The sequence below is a fragment of the Carcharodon carcharias genome, chromosome 19 (assembly GCF_017639515.1).
Source record: "Carcharodon carcharias isolate sCarCar2 chromosome 19, sCarCar2.pri, whole genome shotgun sequence".
NCBI classification, from domain to species: Eukaryota; Metazoa; Chordata; class Chondrichthyes; order Lamniformes; family Lamnidae; genus Carcharodon; species Carcharodon carcharias.
Genome location: NC_054485.1, coordinates 40,129,789 through 40,153,093, shown reverse-complemented (window position 1 = coordinate 40,153,093; position 23,305 = coordinate 40,129,789). Strand labels below are relative to the sequence as shown.

The 23,305-nt window shown below is 43.2% G+C and overlaps 1 long non-coding RNA gene across 1 annotated transcript; it reads left to right on the top strand.

Annotated features, from left to right (window-relative positions):
- Positions 1 to 1,795: 1,795 nt before the first annotated feature.
- Positions 1,796 to 20,777, top strand: LOC121291057. The gene is made up of 3 exons (XR_005945950.1): positions 1,796 to 1,979; positions 17,684 to 17,746; positions 19,516 to 20,777. It is a non-coding gene; the product is annotated as an uncharacterized LOC121291057 (long non-coding RNA).
- The last annotated feature ends 2,528 nt before the right edge of the window (positions 20,778 to 23,305 follow it).

The following is a 23,305-nucleotide window of genomic DNA, read 5'->3' as shown; positions in this document are numbered from 1 at the left end:
AAAAGTCGATACAGCTCTTTCCAAATGCCTTCCAACAAATAGAAGGACATTACCACAAGTTTAGGTAAGCTGTTTGAATGAACCAGTAACTTCAATACCTAAAGGGTAATTTAGTTTACAAACTACCCTAAAACAAAATATTTCAGATCTGTAAATCTGAAATAAAATTCTGGAAATACTCAGCTAGTCATGCAGCATATGTGGAAGAAAACAGTTGACATTTTAGGTTGATGACCTTTCATCAGAACAGTACATCGAGCTGATATGTTGGCCTGAATTTTCATTCTTAAGGCAGGTATCAGGAATTAGGAAAATTCCCAACTCGACCCACCTGTCTCGGAAGAAAGAGGCTGGAATGGTGGGATCTTTACTACATATATAATGAGGCTTGGTTGAGAGGCCAGGCATCCATTATTCTTGTTGAAACAGCTGCACCCCAGGGAAAACATTGCCTGATTAATAGCTCTGGCCCTCTGATCTCTGCTGTCAATTTCACAATGTTTATTTATACAAGGTTACATGGATTCAAGGTTTGTGGTTTCTGTTATTAATGCTTTAAAGGGTCTGGATGAATGACACCTCTATTGCTTTGTAGTGAACTAATGCTTTATAACATAGTGGAAAGTGATGAATGATGAATGACTTTTTTAGAGCTTTTTTTAACACATCCTCCTATAACTTTTTATTGCTTCTATGCAGTTTATAGTGGGTCAAGGGGCATGGAAGTGCCATAGCTTGACATGGGGGTATGACGGACAATGGGGTGGTGGATGGAGTGGCATAGAGAGCAGGAACAGCCATGGCAGTGTGGGGGAGGCTTACCTTGACATAGGGAACATGAGGAGGATCTTTGGAACTCAACTTTTAAAAGGTCCCCTCATGCAGACTAAGGTACTCAACTAAGGGGCCATCAACCAAGTCTCTTTAAAACCTGGTCCAACTCTATGAAAATTGCGGAGGCGTAGGACATGTCGATCTCTGCAATGGAACCGACCAAGCCAGCAATGTCGGTTGCAGGTTTTCGACAGGAAGCAGCCTGCACCTATTAAAGGCACTTCCAAAAATGAGACTGCCTGGGGTTGGGAATCCCTGAATTGGACACACCCACCATTTTTAAAGGGCTCCTGAGTCATCCCACTTCGGTGAAAATTCAGTCCATTAACGCTTTTTCTCTCTACAGCTAGATGTTCCATGACTTTCTGAGTATTCCCAGCATTTTCTGTTTCTATTACAGGCAACTCTAACTGGCACTCACTAATCAGAGGATACTCCTGGCAAACTAGTGCATTTAAGTTGGTTCCTTTCAAGTATTTCCAGTCAGTTTATGTTTGTGTCGCAGTCTGACAATGTATTAATTTATGGTGACCAGTTTTAGACAGACTGCTCCGACTAGTGACCTGAAGAAGGAGTTCTGTTAACAACGGCTCAGTTGGTGAATGCTTCTGTAGATAAAGTACATTTTAAAAGGTGATTTTGTATCAACCATGCTTAGATTGCAAAGACCAAATACAAATTCAAAACAGGAAGTTTACTACCTGTAACAACTTGTACGCAGTCGGAGTGCGCTGTGATGGCCGGTAAACAATTTACTGGGTGTGGTAACTTGAGCTGATTGGGCTGATTTTAATTGTGAATGAGTTTCTGATTAAAAGTTGGTGTTCAAAACTTCAAAGCCTTCAATCTACACCAGGCATCTTATTTTTAAAATTATGAGCTGGATTTCATTTACAATGGAATGTTCTGCTGACTGGATGGTATGACTCATGACTTCATCTGGGCGTCTCAATTCTTCCAATTTGATGGAATGATTTTGAAAGGGATCTAGTGTTCTCACTTAGTGCCCCATCTTCCATCCAGACCTCCCTTACATCTGCCAGTCACCCTTGTGGTAGTGGTATTTAGAACAACCACCCTACTGCATGTAAAGGAACACATTGAACTTCCAAGAAAGCACATCGAAGATAAAGTATAAGATCCAAGTAAGTAGATCACGTTTACTAATCCAGTTTTTTATTGTTTATCTCGGGGTTGGAGTTATGAGGTAAGACTGAAGAGATATCTGCAGAAAAATGGGGCTTTGTAGCGACCATAGTTTTAATGCCACAGGTGCCATTTTGTTATCAAAATGGCATTTGCATTACTTGCGATCATTTCCAGTGCAGCCTGAACTATACACCAACTTGGTATGGGTGTGATGAGGAAGTGACAAAGTGCAGAGCAGGCAGATCGTGACTGTGTCTAATGCTAATTTGATACCACCACCGCCATTTTGAGCAATTCAGCTGTTCTCACTCCCCAGCCCTCTGTCCCTTTAACTCCCCAAATTCTTTTTATCTTCAGGTGTTTATCCAATTCCCTTTTGAAAGCCATGATTTAACCTGCCTCCAGTGTATAACCACTCTATAATAACTGAAGGAATAGTCTCTCCTACTGCCTATCAGGGGGTCACGTGATGTTCTTGGAGGCTTCAACCAATAAGCCCCAAGTGCCAGGTAATCCGGGGGGGGTGGGGCTTCCTGTCGAGGATCCTGTTCAAGCACGTAGCATCTGAAAAGCTCTCTGTAATGAAGATTATCTGTTTCTTGTTGAAACCTGTCCGGTACGTCAAGTCATTACATTTGGGGACGAGGGTAAAATGGCTCTGACACTGCACCTTGCCTTGTTAACATCAGTACATCAAATCTTAAGAAAAAAGAAAAGATTACTCATCAGTCATGCCACTCTTCAGCAGAGTCAATCCTTACGATGCAACTGTGGGGGACTGGAGCCGGTATGCAGAGCGCCTTGGTATTTATTTCGTAACGAACAAAATTACCGCAGAGGAAAAGCTAAAAGCAATCCTTTTGTGTGTGGTAGCAGATGTACAATCTCATCCACAGTCTGATAGCCCCAAACGCGCCCAATTCTAAAACCTTTAATGAATTAGTGGGCCCCTTGAAAATGCATTTCCAGCCATCCATAATAATGCAGAGGTTAAGTTTAATTTCAGAGTTAGGGCCTTAGGAGAGTCCATCGCAACCTTTATAGTGAAGTTGAAGCAGTTTACAGAACACTGTGACATCAGAGACACACTAAATGATATGCCGCTGGACTGATTAGTTTGTGGAGTTCACGACAAAGCCATTCAGTGCTGTTTACTCACAGAGATCGACATCGACTTGAAGTGCACCCTGGAAATAGCACTCGCTGTGGAAAGTTCTCCGAGAGACTCGCAGGCTTTGCAACTCGTAGAACATGGCACTGTTCTTCATGTGGGGTGAGAACCTACCGCTGGGTGTAGCGTGAAAACCAGAGACACAGCAGTGAAGCGAGAGGCAACATCTGCTGTTAGAAAAACAAAAGGCCTAGTAGAAACACTTCAGCAGTGACTCCAAGGTTAATTTATTATAGATGTGGGGATTAACCACGTACCAGACACCTTCAGATTTAAAGAGGCAGAACGCCATCACTGCCATAAGAATTTTTATGTAATAAGGCAACGCAGGATGAAGTTAAAACAACTCATAAAGCGGCAAAGCAACATGACTGAATTGAAAAATACAGCAGAACCTGAAGCTGCCAATACCGACATCTATTCTCTGTACAACATTACCGCTGTAAAAAACCGAACCTATCACTGTCACAATCCAAGTTAATGAGAAGCTACTAATAATGGACGTTGATATGGAGGCCTCAACCACAGTGGTGGGAGAGCACTCATTCAAATACCTAATTGAAGGCACCCAGCTACTGAATCTGGAGTGGACAACCGCTAAATTGAAGACATATACTGGAGAATTTATTCAGGTAAAGGCCATTGCCATAGTACCTGTGTCTTATAAGCAACAGACAGCCCAGCTTCCAGTGATCATAGTGACAGGACAGGACTTAGTCTTCTGGGCCGAGACTGGTTACAAAAATTCAAGCTTGACTGGTCTGAAATATTTCACATGAGAACAGGGGGAGATCCTAAACTGCTAAGGAAATATGATAGTGAATTTTGTGATGAATTAGGGAATTTAAAAGGCTTGCAAGCAAAAATATATGCAGATTCTCAGGTGACACTTGGTTTCTTTAAGGCCAGACCTGTGCTTTATGCTTTAAAGGAGAAGGTGATTGCAGAACTGTGCCAGTTAGAAAGGCTAAGCATCACCCAACCTGTCCAATTCTTGGAATTGGCCAGCGGTTAAGCCTGACCAAACTATTTATATTTGTGCGGACTATAAATTAACTGTGAACAAGGAAACCAAGCTAGATCAGTATCCTATTCCAAGGATAGACAACTTACATGCAAAGCTAGCTGGAGGCAAATCCTATACAAAATTGGACATGAGCCATGCTTATCAACAATTAGAGTTGGATAGCACGTCTAGAGGGTACATGACTATCAACATACACAAGGGTCTTTATCAACAGCTGCTTCTGTGTTTTTCTGTACATGTCATTGCTAGAGGGCATCTTCTCACCATGGCCAAAATTTGTCTGAGTACAGAATGGTGAGCATGGAATCCTTGTGTGTAACTGTCTCCAAGAGACAGTTTGGAGTTTCATCTGCATGTGCAATCTTCCAAAGGACAATGGAGAGTCTTTTGCAAGGACTCCCCTAAGTGGTAGTATACCCAGATGGTGCTCTGATCACATGGTCAACCGAAACCGAAAACTTGGCCAACCTGGATAAGGTGTTAAAAAGATTCTTGGCAGCCACTGTATGATTAAAGAAAGAGAAATGTACATTCCAAGCACCAAAAGTTACTTACCTGGGTTACAGGGTGGATGCCATGGGTTTGCATCTAGTAGAAGAGAAAGCTAGGGCAATGAAAGATATGCCCTCTCTGTCCAGTGTAACCAAACTTAAGTCTTTCCTGGCATGATCAACTATTATAGCTGCTCCTTGCCAAACTTATCAACACTGTTAGCATCATTGCACATGTTGTTAAAAAAAAATCATCGTTGGTCGTGGAATTCATACAGGAAAAAACCTTTGTGAAAGTAGAGAAATTATTACAATCATCATGTTTACTGGTGCACTATGACCCATCGAAAGAATTGGCATCAACATGTGATGCTTCTCCTTATGGTGTGGGAGCTGTGTTGTCACATACAATGGAAGGTGGATTGGAAAGGTCCATTGGCTATGTCTCGAGAACCCTCTCCACAGTCAAGAAGGGTTATTCCCAACTGGAGAAGGAAGGTTTATCAGTGATATTCAGAGTGAAGAAATTCCACCAGTACCTACATGGACAATATTTCACTGTTGTGTTGGACCATAAACCATTAATGAGTTTATTCAGTGAGGATAAGGCCATTCTGCCAATAGCATCAGTAAGAATACAACATTGGGCTTTGATATTATCTGAGTATGAGTATACCTTTATATACTGTCCTGGATTACATATTGCAAATGCGGATGCACACAGTCATCTCCCATTACCAGGTAGCATTGAACATGCTGCAGTGCCACATGTTCTGCTTGTACTGAATTTCTTGCTTCTTCACCTGTGTGTATGAAGCAAATTAGAAATTGGACAAACAGAGACCCAATTTTGCCAAAAGTCAGAGATCTTATATTGCAAGGGTGGTCAGATTCACCAGTGTCTGAAGAGATGAGACCATTCCATGTCTGAAAAACAGTTAAGTTGTCAAGATGGAATCTTATTGTGGGGATCAGGAGTTGTCGTCTCATCACAAGGTAGAGAACCACTCTTGACAGAGCTTCACAATGTGCATCCAGACATATCAAAGATGAAAATGCTTGTACAAAGCTATGTCTGATGGCAAGGCATTGACAGTGACATTGAAAGCATGGTCAAGCACTGTCTCCATTGTCAGCAACAACAGAAGTTGCCTGTTTCAACTCCACTGCATCTGTGGGAGTGGCCTGGTTGACCCTGAGTTAGACTATATATTGATTATGTAGGTACCATGTACCATTCTTAGGTACCATGTTTTTATCGATCATAAGTGCACATTCTAAATGGATGGATGTGTATGAAGTTAGATCACCAACATCAAGTGCAATTATCAAAAAGCTGCATCTTTGTTTTAGCACACATGGCCTACCGGAAATCATCCTGATAATGGTACAGCCTTTACCAGTATTGAGTTTCAGAGATTCATGAATTTAAATGGAGTCAGACTCTGGTTCCTATGAGTACAACCCAAATTCCCATTGTTCGCAGTCTCACACCTTACCATCCATCAGTTCTGGGCCATCAAAGCATTCTCTCAGCCACAACCCTGAAATAAAGGCAACAAAAACAACCATTCCATACTAAATTTATCCGATGTATCCAATATCCCATACAAAACTCAACTAATCAACCTTGTGCATTCTCTTAGCACCTGCCTTACAAGGATCTTAACCTGGCCGAGTGCTCATACATGTGCTACCCCAATGGCTGCTGACTTTCACTGGCGAGACTGCAGCCTCAAATCTCACTGCCTGGCCAGCTGGCAGTTCTCAGGTGCCTGAAAATATAGGTGCACAAGGATAGGGTTAGGATGAGAGAAGGGGAGAGGGGGTGACATGGAAAGCAAAAGAGTCATGGCTAAACTAAGTTTGTAAAACATAACAGGTTGCAGCATGAATGGCAGGTGAATTGGCATTCAATGAGGTGAATTAAGTAGGTACATATCATCATCCTCAATGGTTCCAAACCTGCCACTGGGTTCAGCCTCAGTCTTGGCTGCACCAATGGCTTCTAGCAGCAGCAGCTCTATCAGGATGAGGCCATATAGCCATGCCTGACCCCTGATAGTTAAGTGCTGCTGCCTCTGATTATGGACCACCTTGTCCTGTCAGAGAGAAGGAAATGTGCCAGTGAGTGAAGTGCAATGTGTTTGGGTGATGTGCCTGCTACAGTTGAATAGTTGGCAGTGTGTGCAAGCTGCAGCTTGCAGCAGTACAAAGTATACAAAGATATGATGAGGCAATGAATGTGATGTTTGTCCTGGTTGGCAGAGGAAGTTGTTGTGTGAGTGAAGGGGCTGCAGTGAATGGAACAGTTTTTTTGTTCTTTCAGGGATGTGGGTGTCGCTGGCTGGGCCAGCAGTTATTGCCCATCCCTAATTGCCCTTGAGAAGGTGGTGGTGAGCTGCCATCTTGAACTGCTGCAGTCCATGTGGCATAGGTACACCCACAGTACCGTTAGGAAGGGAGTTCCAGGATTTTGACCCAACGACAGTGAAGGAACGGTGATATATTTCCAAGTCAGGATGGTGAGTGATTTGGAGGGGAACTTCCAGGTGGTGGTATTCCCATGCATCTGCTGCCCTTGTACTTCTAGATGGTAGTGGTTGAGGGTTTGGAAGGTATTGTCTGAGGAGCCTTGGTGAGTTCCTGCAGTGCATCTTGTAGATGGAATACACTGCTGCCATGTACTGTGCGTCGCTGGTGGAGGGAGTGAATGTTTGTGGATGTGATGCCAATCAAGCGGGCTGCATTCTCCTGGATGGTGTCAAGTTTCTTGAGTGTTGTTGGAGCTCCACTCATCCAGGTAAGTGGGGAGTATTCCATCATATTCCTAACCTGTGTCTTGTAGCTTGTGGACAGGCTTTGGAGAGTCGGAAGGTGAGTTACTCACCTCAGGTTTCCTAGTCTCTGACCAGTTCTTGTAGCCACAGTATTTATATAGCTAGTCCAGTTCAGTTCCTGATCAATGGTAACCCCCAGGATCTTGAAAGTGGGGAATTCAATGATGGTAATGCCTTTGAATGTCAAGAGGAGTTGGTTAGATTCTCTCTTGTTGGAAATGATCATCGCCTGGTACTTGTGTGGCATGAATGTTACCTGCCACTTGTCAGCCTGGATATTGTCCAGGTCTTGTTGCATTTGGACATTAACTGCTTCAGTATCTGAGGAGCCGTGAATGGTGCTGAACGCTGTGCAATCATCAGAAAACATCCCCACTTCTGACCTTATGATGGAAGGAAGGTCCTCGATGAAGCAGCTGAAGATGGTTGGGCCAAGGACACTACCCTGAGGAATTCCTGTTATGATGTCCTGGAACTGAGATGGTTGACCTCTAACAACAACATACATCTTCCATTGTGCTAAGCATGACTCCAACCAGTGGAGAGTTTTCTCCTGATTCCCATTGACTCCAGTTTTGCTCAGGCTCCCTGTATGAGGCTAGTAGTTCATTTGTAATGAAATGCTGACCTTGACCAATTGTGTGAGGTCATTAATCCTCTTCCAGAACTGTGTCCAAGTCCAGGGCTAAACTGCTGACATTGACAATGATAGCCACCTGCTCCCACTGCCTTCTCAGTACCTGCCTGGAGGGCATCCTGGCTCCCTGTGGGTAGGTGATCTGTCTCCCCCCCATGCACCTCCTGCACCATGGCCTCAAGTGCTGCATTGGAGAACCTTGGCACATGCTCTCTGGACTGCTGCACCACTTTTCAAGCTCTTTGAGCTCATTAACTTCCTTTTCACCACCCTGCTGCAGGCAGAATGCACCTCACCTTTAAGAAATGTAGGCCAACTTTAAGTGGTGCTAGTCTCACACCAACCTAAGCCTCCTGTTGAAATGTACAGCCATTAAACAACACTTTCAATGGTGGGCTGCACCCCATAATCAGTATAATTATCATTTTACATTTTGCCTGCATTACTTTGAATAGGTGTGTATTAATCGCAATCCTGGCCCTGGTTTTTGGGGGGCAATTGAATTTGTCCCCTTGGGATTTTCAGCCTGAGATGAAGGCCTCTGAGAGGCATAAAATATAAAGTATGGAAAAGATTAATCCAGACTCTTTATACTAAACTGAGGGAATAAAACGAGGGACACAGGTTCAAATTACTAAATGGTAACTTCAGGACTGATATCAGGACATTCTCCCCCACCTAGATAGAAACGCCTGGATTGCACTTCTGAATAGAATGGTGCAAGCAAAAACATAGAGCCATTTAACAAAAAGCTTGATACAACAAAGTGGATAGCGTAGGGTTGTTATGGATGAATTAAGTAACATTAGATAGAATGACTTCCTCATGCCAATAGGAATCTTTTGATCTTCATTATCTGGACTGGACTTCTGGTGGGATATTTTCCCTGCGGAACCCTTCTAAGTCAGGTTTCCCTGTGCACACAGGAATTCTTGGCATGTGATGCTTCACCGATCTGAGATTATTGGCCATTGAAATCAATTCTAACTGCATCTGGCAAAGATAGCAGACCCAAGCTGGGCAAAGCCCCATGCGGCATTACAACAACATGTATAATATAAAGTGCCTGAGAGCAGGAAGTCACTTAATGGCTGTAATTTAATCTCTGGCCTTAATGACAGATGTGAATTGCAGCAGTCAGAACTCTTTGATAAGGTTTTTGCGCTTTAATGCAAGCTGCTGTCCAGGAATGCTGTTCGGCAAATGGAAGGTGTTCCCTTCCCATCACTGACTTCATTCACCCTAAAAGAAATGGACCAAAATTATTTGTTAAAAATGCTTGATTTTCTTTGCATGATGCCCCATTCAGTTTGTTCAGAGACCTTTAATCATCTGCTGGCTCCACCACCACCTATTCTCTGAGTGAATGACGTTAATTATAATGTTGAGCAATAGTCTAAACTGCGTGATGTTGAGTTAGCCGCCCATCATATTTTCCTGAGTTTCCTTTATACTGAAGTCAATCGAAGGGCAACGACTACAATGGGAAGCTATGTCTTTTGCAATCACCCAGATTTAAAATTACCCCCGTGACATCAATTTTTTAAAAAAAATTACTTTCATAACTGATCAAGAAAGACTTATATTTATACAGGCTTCACAACATCACAAAGCGGTTTCCAGGCAATCTCTTATTTTTGAAGTCACTGCTGTTATGTAGAATATACAGCAATTTGCACACAGCATGTTCCCACAAACAACAACGTGATAAAGACCAGACAACCTGTTTCTGTGAAGTTTTCGAGGGATAACTATTGGCCAGGAAACCAGGGATAACTCCCCTGCTCCTCTTCAAAACAATGCCATGGGATCTTTTACAACTACCCGAAGGGAAAGACAGGGCCTCAGTTTAATGTCTCATCTGAAAGACTATACCTCCAATCGCACTCTCTCAGTACAACACAAGTATGTCAGGCCTGGAACTTCACGGAGTTGGGCTGAGTCAGGAGGCTTTTAAAAATGGCAGGCGGGACCCAATTCTGGGATTCCTGTGCCCATTCTCTTTTCCAGCACTTATTTGGATAAAGGTGCAGATAGCGAGTCTACACGCTGCAATCTGAACCTTGGCGGCTGGGGGCTGGTGGGTTGGGTGGACATTTCAAACACCCTACAATTTTGATGGAGTCAGGCCCATTTTGTTGGGAGGAATGGCCCATGGCACTTCAGTGAATTAATCTACCATGGGGGAGCCCTAGTCTCAAATTGGGAACTAAAACAAAATAGGCATTTAACATTCCCTCCTTACCTGCTTAGAAAGCTGTCAATCAAACACAGGCAGTGAAAGTCCCATTGAAGAAACCTTCAATCCACTTTGCACCTCTTAATCCTGTCCAAATAGACACACATGCATTGAAAGACCTCTTCAAAGAAAGATGATGTTATTACAAAGTAACAATGGTAACAATCACACAAAGCTAGCACTTGACTTCAAGCTGTGTAAACAGACCCATACTTAGCTGAGCTGAGTCCATTAGCCTACCTTGAAGCTCAGCAAAGCACTCTTAATGAGGCCATCTGTAAACTGTCAACAGAAGCAGTTTGAACAGATGACCAGATTTTTTTTTTCAGATAGACTTACGATTTATGTCTTTTTTGTCAAAAGTTAACTGTAGAGCCAAGTTATTTAATAGTGCTCTTGATAACATTTTTTTGTTGACGTGGTTTTCATTCTGACGGTTTGCAGTCCCCATTTAATCCCTGAGTCACCGCTAGATTGTTGTGAGCTCAGGAATATTAGGTATCAATTGGCTCATTCGTGATCTTAGTTGGCACCCCACCACCAGCAGCCAGGAATCCAGCATCAATGCCATTCAACTTAATCGGGGGAGAGATTTTGTTGCCAGCAGGAGACTGATGCTATGAGTTGGGAGGAAGGGGGTGTTCAATCTTGAGGGGTGGAGAACACCCCATAATCAGCAAAGGGTAGTCCCCAAAGAGCAAACTCCACCTCCCACCCTTGCTTCCGACCCTTTGAAGAACTTTTTAAAAGAATCAGGCTGCCCACTCCCTCTTGACTGCCCATGCCAAACATTTTATGGTAGGGCAGTGTATTATTGGGATCAATCGGCTTGATACAAGCCTAATTGACCCTTGATTACTTATTAGAATATGGTGGGCGAGCTGCCGATTTTGGTGGCTACCCACCCCCATTAACCTTCCTCCCTCCTCCCCGTATTATGGAGGTAAGTTCGGGGGTAGGCGGGCAGGTGTGGGGTAGGCACCCACCCTATTTTATGTGACCCCCAAACACCCAAAACATATCCGGCAGGGGCAGTAAAATGCACCCCATGTTAATGTGTTTGGGCTTTTAATTAAATAGTGGTGGAGAGGGTGCTAAGGACATCTATTCCTGCCTGACTCTATTTTGAAGAACGTTTGATTTTTGCCAGATGAGCATGATTCACAACAATGAAACCACGAACAAAATTGCCTGCTGAGTGAATATAGGTGATTTATCGCATGAGTTGTTATAATTCTCATAGGAAGTGACAGTGACAAGAGAGACAGAGCAAATGTAAGAGTGGCTTTAGTCTGAATATTTCATTCTGAGATGTGCCTCTGTTCTCACATCTATACTTGATGCCTTATTAATCCTTACTGAATCAGCCGTTGGGGATACATGTGAGAGGCAGGCAGAGTATGAGTTTGGATTAGAATAATTACATTTCACTGAGAGAAACAATGAGTGCACTCAGAGATGAAACACACCTTCAGAAAAAATGTTAAATTGTTCCTGTTTACATCTATAAGTTTTATTAATCAATATATTTCATTTGGCATTCATTTTTAATTCTTGTGTACTTCCTTGTTAAATATTTCCTTGAACGTGTTTCTAGGTATGCAGAAGAGGCATGCAGAAGAAAGTAATGAACGGTTTTATTTCATTAAGATATTTCTGAATTGAGTTTTTCCCATTCATGCTTACAAATGGTTATGCAGCTGCATGCTGCCATTCAACAAGATTTTACTTTAGTCCTTATTTTATGTGGTGAGCGAGATGTTGAGAAAAGACTAGCCACTTCCAAACCAGGAGAGTAAACTGGTGTGCAAATCATCCCAGACATTACATGCTAACTAGAACTGAATCAAAGCAAAACATGCCTAACATCTAAAAACAAGATGTTTTACTGCGTGGGCTGGAGGGATGGGAAAAAATGAAGGGAATGTTATGATTAAATGCAGCGATGTGTGGAACTTTTGCAGCAGCTTGAGTGCTGGGCCTCTGTATATTGTACCTACTCTATCCTTTCAGCTTGCTAGGCTAATTTTGAAACAGCAGCAATTTAAGTAAGTTACAGGTTCTCTTTTCACGCTAAGTAGGCAAGTGCAAGCTTCTTGACAATTATTTTTGGCTCGTCCTTTCGCCTACTCATCCCTGTTCAGTTTCCTAGAACTAGCTGCAAATCTTGGGCTTTTTGCAGAAAACTCAAATATGTATTCAATACATGATGCAATTTTTCCATTCAGATCTCAGAATGGTCCACACAGCTTTAATATGCGGAATAGAGGTATCCTTCAGCCATGAGACAGGGCCTCCCCACCAATAAGAAATATATGTTAAAAAAAGAGAGGGCAAATTTCAATCTGTGGGAGAAAACTGCCAGTAGCAGCTCAACACGTATTACCCGTTTTAATTTTCATTGACTCTCAATCAATTGGAGGCCAATTGTATTACCAGTTTGTGGAATAGATGGAGATGTTCCACTGTCTGGAAACTGAAGTTTAAGACAATAAAGGAACATTACAGTCCTCACTCGTGTTTTGTAATGATTTAATTTAGTAGACAGTCAACGAGCAACTAGCAGACATTGATTCTGGGGTCCAGCAAAGGTTAATAGAGGGACACAGTGCACATTGCCAGAGGACTCGATATAGCATCAGAAGAGCTGTGGGATTGAAACCTGAGGGTCAAGAGCAGTGAAGACCAGTTGGCCAGTGGAGGGTGGAGGGTGTAGGGTGAATCCACTGGATTAGTGCAGTTGAGGAAGCTGGTCTGTTGGTTCCTGTAGAGAGGTGAGGGACACATGAGATTGGGAACAGGAGCTGGCCTGGTCCACTTCTGTGTGATTAATGGAGAAATTATGAAAGATAGTGGCCATGGGAAGTGATCAAATAGCAGCAAAGCTGAGATCATTCAGTGGTATGGAACCAAAATCCATAGTAGGATGGGAGCCAAAAGGAATGGGTCAAAGCTAGTTAAGTGCAGAATGAAAATCATTCTTTTTCCACCCACTGGCCTTTTTTGGGTGAACAGTTGACCAGTGGCATCCAGATCAGGTCCAGGAGCGAAAGTACGCAGACCTTGAACTTGGATCTCCATTAAAATAGCCAAGGCAATTTGATAAAAGTGCTTCAACAATATTATGCTATGCAATTTCCATACTATAATCTTGAAAAAGCTGAAAAGGCAAATGTAAAATTGAGGCCATTCGTTTTACTTCAGATTACATCTAGTTATCAGATCACCCCAACCAACGAAAGCATGGACTTATGTTCTATGGTCAAACTTGCATTTAGGAATGGTCTTAGAAAAATATTTATGTTGTAAGCTTATCAAAAAAATCTGCTTCGAGCTGATTGGAACTATCATCATACCATAGATTGTCGAGAAACAAGCACTTAACAAACTGGGACACATTTACAAGGAAATCTTAAATAAATCATTATATGTTCAGCTAAGTTACATGGCATGACCTGTGTAAAAGAAATCTAATTTAACCATTTCATTTAGTAAATGATCAACAGAAAAGCACACCTGTACAGCAAGCAAGTGAAGAGACATTGGAACTATTAGATAGGAATTGTTCTAAAGGGCTAACAATAAGCCTCTCATATATTATTTAACATATTACTTTTGCCCATTACTAGTCAAAAATATTAAGCTTGGGTCAGAACAGGCCTTCCAATTTACACCTCCAAAATCTTTACTTGTTCTCTTATCATTTATTTTTCAAACTTTTTAGACATTTTTATGTTACGGGCTTATTTGCTACTTGAGAATTAAAATGTATCATAGTTGCCTCATTTTTTTTTTTGCTTTCAAAATCCGATTCTCAAAAATCACGTAATTCAAAGTCATGCAATTCTTACAATTTATTGTTAGGTCATGGAACTCGATTGCAAAATCTGTATCACTTTTTTTTTGTAGGAAGAAGAATTTGGAACCATGAGTTTGAACCCAGATCAGACTGACAGGATGGAAGTCCAATATCTGTTTTTGTTTTTGAAGACCTTCTGTAAAATATGTTGGGACAGACTCAACTCAGTTCCTAGCAGACATGGGCGTATAACTCAAATTTGCTCCTAATTTAGTATTAAATTAGCAATCCTTCTCAGAGAAATGGAAAAATTATTGGAATCATTGAATCATAGAATTTTACAATGCATTAGGAAACTTTCAATACATTGGCTCTCTGAAAATGCAATTTGCATGGTCCAATTCCCCTGTCCTACTTCGTTCTCAAATATTTATCCAATTCCATTTAAAAAGCTATTATGCATTCTGCTTCCAACCAGCGTGCAGTACCTATCCTCAGATCATTTGATGAAAACACAACGGGTGGGATGAGAAAGGGAATAATCTTCTAAATGTGTGTTGGCATTTAGGAACTTATATTGACCACATATTGAAAAATTACAGGTAGTTCACCCATACAGGCAAGATTTCTCATTGTTAGTGTGTACTTTTCCCATTTGAGACTTGGGACATCTGAGGGAAGAAAAAAGTTCCTAGCAGACAATGGCGTAAAACACAAAGTTGCCCCTAATTGGACATTTTTTTTTTTTGTATTCATTCATGGGACATGGGTGAAGCTGGCTAGTCCAGCATTTAATACCCATTCCTAATTGCCCTTGAGAAAGTGGTGGTGAGCTGCCTTCTTGAACCGTTGCAGCCCTTGTGGTGTAGTTACACCCACAGTGCTGTTAGGGAGGGAGTTCCATGATTTTGACCCAGTGACCGTGAAGGAATGGCAATGGCAGGGTGGCTTGGTGGGGAACTTCCAGGTGGTGATGTTCCCATGCATCTGCTGCCCTTATCCTTCTAGATGGTAGTGGTCGTGGGTCTGAAAGTGCTGTTTTAGGAATCTTGGTGAGTTCATACAGTGCACCTTGTAGATGGTACACAAAGCTGCCCCGCTCTCCAGTGGAAGTCACCTGAGTTTCTCTCCCGCCATTAGTCTTAGTCTCCAGAACAGAAAATTCCACCCATCATGTCTCCATGCTCCTGCATTGAAAACTATGACAGTCTTCTAAAATGTTTCCTTACCCTGATATTGTTTTTTTTAATTACCCAATAACCTAATAGGTGAAATCTTGGAAAAGTATAAGCTTGAGTTCAATTTCTCTAGTAATGCAGCTGAATGCATCTATGCTCCCTTGCTATCCATTGGAATGCATTCCGAGCTGTGAGAACTAATACATAGCCCACCTTACGCTGAAGAATATTGACTTTGGACTTTTGAGTTGAAGTTTGAACTGATCAGGTGAAGGATGCTAATGCTGGGAATTTTCAGTGAGTTCGTATAGGCACATTGGGTTAAAAGCTTTCCTAATGTGTTGTAAAATTCTATAATCCTGTCATTTTACCATTTATCTGAGGAAGATTGTTAAAGGTTGTTCCAATAATGGCAGTCAGTGTTGGAGGGAGTGAATGTTTTTGAATGGGTTGCCAGTCAAGAGGCTGCTTTATCCTGCATGGTATCAAGCCTCTTGGGTGTTGTTGGAGCTGCACTCATCCAGGCTAGTGGAGATTATTCCATCACACTCCTGACGTGCCTTGTAGATGGCATTTGTTTGTGCGAATGTTACTTGCCACTTGTCAGCCGAAGCCTGGATATTGTCAGCTCTTGCAGCTTCAGTATCTAAGGAGTTGTGAATGGTGCTGAACATTGTGCAATCATCAGCGAACATCCCTATTTCTGATCTTATGATGGAAGGAAAGTCATTGATGAAGCACCTGAAGATAGTTGGGCCTAGGGCACTACCCTGAGGAACTCCTACAATAATGTCCCGGAACTGAGATGATTGTCCTCCAACAACCACAACCACCTTCTTTTGTGCTAGGTATGACTCTAACCAGCAGAGAGTTTTCCCCTAGTTCCTATTGACTCCAGTTTTTCTTGAGCTCCTTGATGCCACACTTGGTCAAATGTGGCCTTGATGTCAAGGGCAATCACTCTCACCCCACCTCGGGAGCTCAGCTCTTTTGTCCATGTTTGGACCAAGGCTGTGATGAGGTCAGGAGCTGAGTGACCCTGACAGAACTCAAACTGAGCTTCAGTGAGCAATTTGTTGCTAAGCAAGCGCTATTTGATATCACTGTCGATGACCCCTTCCGTCACTTTGCTGATGATGGAGAGTAGACAGATGGGGCAGTAATTGGCCAAGTTAGATTTGTGCTGCTTTTTGGGTCCAGCACATAGCTGGGCAATTTTCCACATTGCTGGGTAGGTGCCAGTGTTGTAGCAATCCTTAGCAATCTTTCTCAGATAAATGGTATAAATACTAGAATCATTGGAGTCTAGGGAAGACTGAAAGATTATGGCCAGTGCTCCTGCAATTTCCACTCTCACTTCTCTCAATATCCTTGGATGCATCTCATCCAGTTCTGGTGGCTTGTCCACTTTAAGTACCAACAGTTTATCCAGTACTTCCCCCTCATCAATGTTGAACCCTTCCAGTGACAGAGTTTCCTTCTCTGTCACCATGGCCTGGGTAGCATCTGCTTCCTTGGTAAAGACAGATGCAAAGTGCTAATTTAACTCTTCAGCCATGCCCCCTGCCTCCATGTGTAAATCCTCTTTTTGGTCCCTAATTGACCCCACTCCTCCTTTTACCACCCTCCTACTATTTATATGCCTATAGAAGACTTTGGGATTCCCCTTTATGTTGGCTGCCAGTCTTTTCTCATAATCCCTCTTCGCTTCTCTTATTTACTTTTTCACCTCCCTTCAGAACCTCCTGTATTCAGCTTTGTCCTTAATTGTATTTTCTACCTGACCCTTGTCCTAACTACACTTTTTCTTCTTTATCTTAATTTCTATCTCCCTTTTCATCCAGGAAGCTCTGGATTTGTTTGCCCTTCCTTTCCCCTTTGAGGGGATATAACATAACTGCCCGAATCATTTCTTTTTTGAACGTAGCCCATTGTTCAGCTAACATTTTCCCACCAACCTTTGGTTCCAGTCTATCCCACCCTCCATTCTTGCCCCATTGAAGTCGGCTCTCCCCCAGTTAATTATTCTTACTTTGGATTACCTATTGTCCTTTTCTACTGCCATCATAAACCTTACAATTATCACTCTCTCCTAAATGTTCCCTCACTGAAACTTGATCTCCTTGGCCCACCTCACTTACAAGAACCAGGTCCAACATTGTTGGACTGGACACATGCTGCTGCATAAAATTCTCCTGAAAACAATCTAGGAATTCTCTCCCCTCTCCACCACCACTGTCCCAGTCTACATTTGCCTAATTGAATTCCCCCATTATAATTACTGTATAATGTTTGCACCTCTCCCAATTTCTTCGCAGATTTGTTCCTCTCAAGAGTCAACCACATTGCTGCGGGTCTGGATTCATATGTAGGTTGACCAGGTAAAGCAGATTTCCTTCCCTAAAGGACATTAGTGAACCAGCTGGATTTTTAACAATATTCGACAATGGTTTCATGGCCAACATTAAACTTTTAACTGCAGATTTTATTGACTGAATTCAAATTCCACCATCTGGAGCAATCGAACCCAAGTCCCCAGAGCATTACCCTCAGTGTTGGCATCACCAGGCCAGTGCCAATACCACTACACCACTGCCTCCCGATTAGGGTCAGCACAGTCAATGTCCTCCTGCCAGGAGGACAATTTAAGCCCAAAATTCTGATTTTTCCAAAGCCCAAAGCAGAGGAAGAGATGTGACGATGATTTTATTTTTAAATTGAACCCTGGCGATAAGTTTGTTGCTGCACGAGTTAAAGTGAGGCTTGACTGTAAAAATTAGTATTTGCCATATTGTATGCTTGTTCTTTGTTCTGAAAATATTCAGCTTAATGCTCGGCAGCAGTTATTTTGGAAAAGGTGTTTTTGCGTATGTGTGTTTGAGTGTTTGTGTGTCTGTGTGTGTGTGTGTGTGTGTGTCTCTCTCTCTGTATCTATCTCTTTATGTGTGCCTATATGTGTGTGTCTGTGTGTGTTTGACTCCAGCTGTGTATGTCTGTGTGTTTGTGTGTGTGTCTGTCTGTGTGTGCCTGTGTTTGTGTGTATGCATGCATGTGTGTGTTTGTGTACGTGTATGTCTGTGTGTTTGTCTCTATCTGTGTGTGTGTGTGTTTGGTTCTGTGTGTGTGTTTGGTTCAGTGTGTGTGCATGCATGTGTGCGCATGCGTGTGTTTGTAGTCTGTGTGCGTCTGTGTCACACGTGTCTCTATCTGTGTGTGTGTGTGTGTGTGCCTGTGTTTGTGCGTGTGTGTTTTTGTAATCATCGAGGTAAGAGAATAGAGTATTTTCCTTCAAGTTAGCATTTTGTAATTCAAGGCCAAGTACATTTGGGGCCAGTTCCAGGGCAAACTCTGCTCTAACAAATATGTCAGATTCTCAATTGTTGAGATGGAAACTCAGAAAACATGTTAGTGTTTTCTGGCAAAAATTAACATGGGCTAGTCCTCCCCACCCTCTAGTTCCATACCTCCAGGACCAGGCTGTTATCACACCACTTGCAGAGGCTGCTGTCTCTGCCAAAAGCATAGGGAGTGACACTAAAGTGAAGAGAAATCCACATAAGGATATTAGTCAGCTGAACTCAAGTAGGAATGAATCTGAGTTGAAAACAGAGAATGAATGGTAAATAAAAGGGGAAATAGATAAGAATGAAAAGAGAATGGCAATGAAAGGGAGGGGAAAGGGAGAAATGGATGACAATGAAGGAGGGTGGCAAACGATGGTGGGGGGAATGAATGTTAATGAATGGGAGAGGGAAAGTAATTGTAAAAATGAGGAGCCATGGGAGCACTCCTATTCCTGTTAGTTCTGTAGGACAATTTTATTTTAATATATTGGGTGCAGGTATTGCATTGCTAAGTTGATCAGTGTTGTATTGGTTTTATACCCATAAAACAGGCACAGCAGCACAAAACAATTTATACCTCACGGACACATGGCATTATCAACATCACATGCTTGTCCGAAAGCCGGCACCAGCCAGCTGAAATCATAGAAAAAAGAAATCATAGAATGATTACCACACAAAAAGAGACTTTTCAGCCCATCATGCCTGTGCTGTTCTCTGCAACAGCAATTCACTTAGTCCCATTTCCCTGCAGTTCTGCAAATCTCTTCTCTTCAGACAATAATTCAATGCTCTTTTGAATCTAGATGTAAATTTAACAATGAAGGTACCACTGCCGACTAATTCTTCAGTGAACAGGATGACTAATGCTGGGCAGAATTTTCAACGATTAGTCCTAGCCGAAGATGCAAGACCTGTGTTGGGCTAGGAAGCTGAATGGTGAAGGAGCGGACTTTGTCGTAGTCCTTTAACAAAGCCATGGCAGTAGCATTCTGCCTCTGGCTCCCCCAACTAATCAGAGCGGGCAGGCAGTATGGCACACTGAATCTGTCAAAGAAAAAATTTCTAATTAAAGGGACCTGGCATGAGTTCCAATGACTCAACTGGACATAGATTCCTGAGTCTGCAACAACCTGGGAAAGCTGAGTCCCGGGTCTCTCTCTTCCCCGGAGATCTAGCTGCAGGATCTGTGAGACAGAAGTGAGCTGATCTTCCCTAAGGACAGGAGGAAGGAGTGGATGGAAGGGGCTGAGGTAGTCGGCAGCAGAAGTACAATTCCTCTAGCCTGGAAACAGTGCACCAAGAGGATTCGGGACCTCACGTGGGTGAGAGAAGTGAGTGACTTTCAGGTGCCAAGCTCAAAACTCTGACTTTCCCAACATTCTCTTACACAGCTCAAAACAACACTCCATCAGCACCATTCATTTCTCTTTCTCCAGGCACCTCATATCCCTATCCAAACAGCCAATGCTAACAAGCACTCTCATCCGATTAGCCTCTCTTACCCATGGCTAATAGTCACCCACAGCAAATGTTGTCCTCCCCTCCTCCATACAAGCCATTTTGAACACTGAACTCTCTGCTTTCACCCCTTACAGGGGAAGCAAGCACACAACAGACCCAGGGTGGTTGGAGAGTGAGGGGAGTGGTTGGGTTTGGCCCTCCAGGTGACAGGCATCTCAAAGGCTACTGGGGATCTCACCTCCTTCAAGGTACATTTCTCTCTGTCCTTTGGAGCAGTTTGTGACTGAGAAGCAGGCAGTTGGTGCTGCTTCTGATGCTGGGTTCAGTTTTACTCCTCTTGCTTTTTGTCAGAGGTACAAGGTAGAGGTGTATAAGCTGCACCCATTCTATAATGAAAGCTGGCAGCAGAGAAGTGAAGCTGAAGCTGAATGAAGTGCAAGACAAGTGAACTGACCTGCATGAAGTTGGCAATCATTTGTCAAGACTGAAAGCACTCTCTGAGTAGGAATGCGATGAGCAGCAGCCTCTCCTCTGGCCATGGCTGCAGCTCTTTAGTTCCATCCATCAAAGACTTTCCAGCCTTTCAGTTTCATTAAGGAAGCACTCCCCTCTGTGCACTCGCCAATGGAGACCCTGGCGAGTTGCTAATAGTTCAGGAAATAAGTGTGCTGACTGCTAAAGCCAGGATGGTTAGTTAAATCGGCAGTTAAAGACCAGGTTGAATATTGTAATGACTCATCCAATGGTTACACAGGAGTTCTTAGCTCAACTTCAAACCTGCCCAGGTAAAACCCCAAAATGGGTGGGATGATGTTCAGGTCACGGCCCGATGTCAACTTTAGAGGCACCGCCTTTGCCTGCTGAAATCCCACCCACCCACTCATTGCGTTCAATTGTGAGGAACACATCTATTTTTTTTAATAAAAACTGTAAAAAATTAGTGGACTTGTTTTACCTTGTTGCTGTGGCCAAGAATATTTATGCCTGAAGTAGTTTGCATACATTTTTTGGTTCCCTCTGAATGTCTTCCTTTAAGGTTGATAAGTTCCCGCTTACTAAGCTACTCTTCAGATTTAAAAACTCTAATAATGTGAATCAGCCTTGTTTCTCTTTTCTCTTCAGTAAAATTTCAAACTAAAGTCCTGTTCATAATTACATCACAAGTTGTCTGTGTAACAGTTTTGGATTTGAAACATGGGATGGAATCATTCCAGATTTGCACTAAGTGTGGTAGCAGACGGCTAAAATGTTTTATCAGACGGCCACAATGGCGGTTCTCATGCCCTATCAAGCCAAACCTGCCGCATCAATTATGCATTCCTGTGAAACACACCGTTTCCATGGTGGACGGGCTCTCATTCGCCCACCATGCCATCACCTCGACGCTTCATCATGCCGGTTGCCATATTTAAAGTGCAGCCATGCGCATACCTCTCAGAGCTTCCAGCCCCAATGGCACCCACAGTCCCAAAAGGCAAAAAGACTGCAGACCCTTGGTTCAATGATGTGTCCCTCGACCACCTTTTGGATGCTGCAGAGGCCCACCGTGTTGTCGTCTACACCCCCACCTCACCCACCCTCCCCACACTGGCCACAGGATGGGCAGCAATATCACCAATCTGGTTTGGGAGGCACTGGCAATGGTGGTCAGCGCCAATATCCTGAAAAGGAGGACAGCCACCCAGTGCCACAAGAAGATGAGTGATCTCCTCCGTTTTGCCAGGGTAAGTCCCTCTTCTCATCACTTTCAACTCACACACTCACAAACCCATCACACTTCCACAGGGACCTCACTCACTGCCAGTTCAAGGGACATCACCATCCACTCTCTCACACACACCCTCATTGTCCTTATCCCATCCATGGAAAAACTCACCACCCACACATGCCAGATATACTTATCATCTGGCCTGGCAGGTGTTCTACTTACACTGTCTCCATCTGCATTTATGCAAGGCAAACTTTTTTTAAATTCATTCACGGGGTGTGGGCTTCACTGGCTGGGCCATCCCTAGTTGCCCTTGAGAAGGTGGTGGTGAGCTGCCTTCTTGAACCGCTGCAGTCCATGTGGTGTGTAAGTACACACACAGTGCTGTTAGGAAGGGACTTCCAGGATTTTGACCCAGCAATAGTAAAGGAACAATGATATATTTTCAAGTCAGGATGGTAAGTGACTTGGAGGGGAGCTTCCAGATGGTGGTGTTCCCACCTATCTGCTGCCCTTGTCCTTCTAGGTGGTAGTGGCTGTGGGTTTGGAAGGTGCATCTTGTAGATGGTACACACTGCTGCTACAGTGTGTCAGTGGTGGAGGGAGTGAATGTTTGTGGATGTGGTGCCAATCAAATGGACTGCTTTGTCCTGGATGGTGTCTAGCTTCTTCAGTGTTGGAGCTGCACTCATCCAGGCTAGTGGGGAGTATTCCATCACATTCCTGACTTGTGTCTTGTAGATGGTGGACAGGCTTTGAGGAGTCAGGAGGTGAGTTACTCATCGCACGATTCCTAGCCTCTGACTTGCTTTTGTAGCCACAGTATTTATATGGCCAGTCCAGTTCCGCTTCTGATCAATGGTAACCCCCAGGATGTTGATAGTGGGCATTCAGGGATGGTAATGCCATTAAGCATCAAGGGGTGGTGGTTGGGTTCTCTCTTGTTGGAGATGGCCTGACACTTGTGTGGTGTGATTATTATTTGCCACTTGTCAGCCTAGATCTTGCTGCATTTGGACATGGATTGCTTCAGTATCTAAGGAGTCAGGAATGGTGCTGAACACTGTGCAAACATCAGCAAACATTCCCACTTCTGACCTTATGATGGAAGGAAGGTCATTGATGAAGCAGCTGAAGATGGTTGGGCTGAGGACACTACTCTGAGGAACTCTTTCAGCAATGTCCTGGAGCTGAAATGACTGACCTTCAACAACCGCAACCATCATCCTTTATTCTAGGTATGATTCCAAACAGCGGAGAGTTTTCCCCCTGATTCGCACTGACTCCAGTTTTGCTAGGGCTCCTTGATGCCACAATCAGTCAAATGCTGCCTTGATGTCAAGGGCAGTCATGTTCAACTCACCTCGGGAGTTCAGCTCTTTTGTCCATGTTTGAACCAAGGCTGTAATGAGGTCAGGAGCTGA